Source organism: Octopus bimaculoides, chromosome 4, assembly GCF_046866305.1.
Source record: "Octopus bimaculoides isolate indiv1 chromosome 4, ASM4686630v1, whole genome shotgun sequence".
Lineage (NCBI taxonomy): Eukaryota > Metazoa > Mollusca > Cephalopoda > Octopoda > Octopodidae > Octopus > Octopus bimaculoides.
Window position 1 is genome coordinate 43,246,519 of NC_142931.1, and position 247 is coordinate 43,246,765.

Consider the following 247-nt stretch of genomic DNA (forward strand, 5'->3'; position numbering starts at 1 on the left):
TATATATATATAGTATATATATATATTATATATATATATATATATTATTATATATATTATTTATATATAATATATATATATATTTATATATATATATATAATATATATATATATATTAATATATATATATATATATATATATATATATATATATATATATATATATATATATATATATATATATATATATATATATATATATATATATATATATATATATATATATATATATATATATATATATATA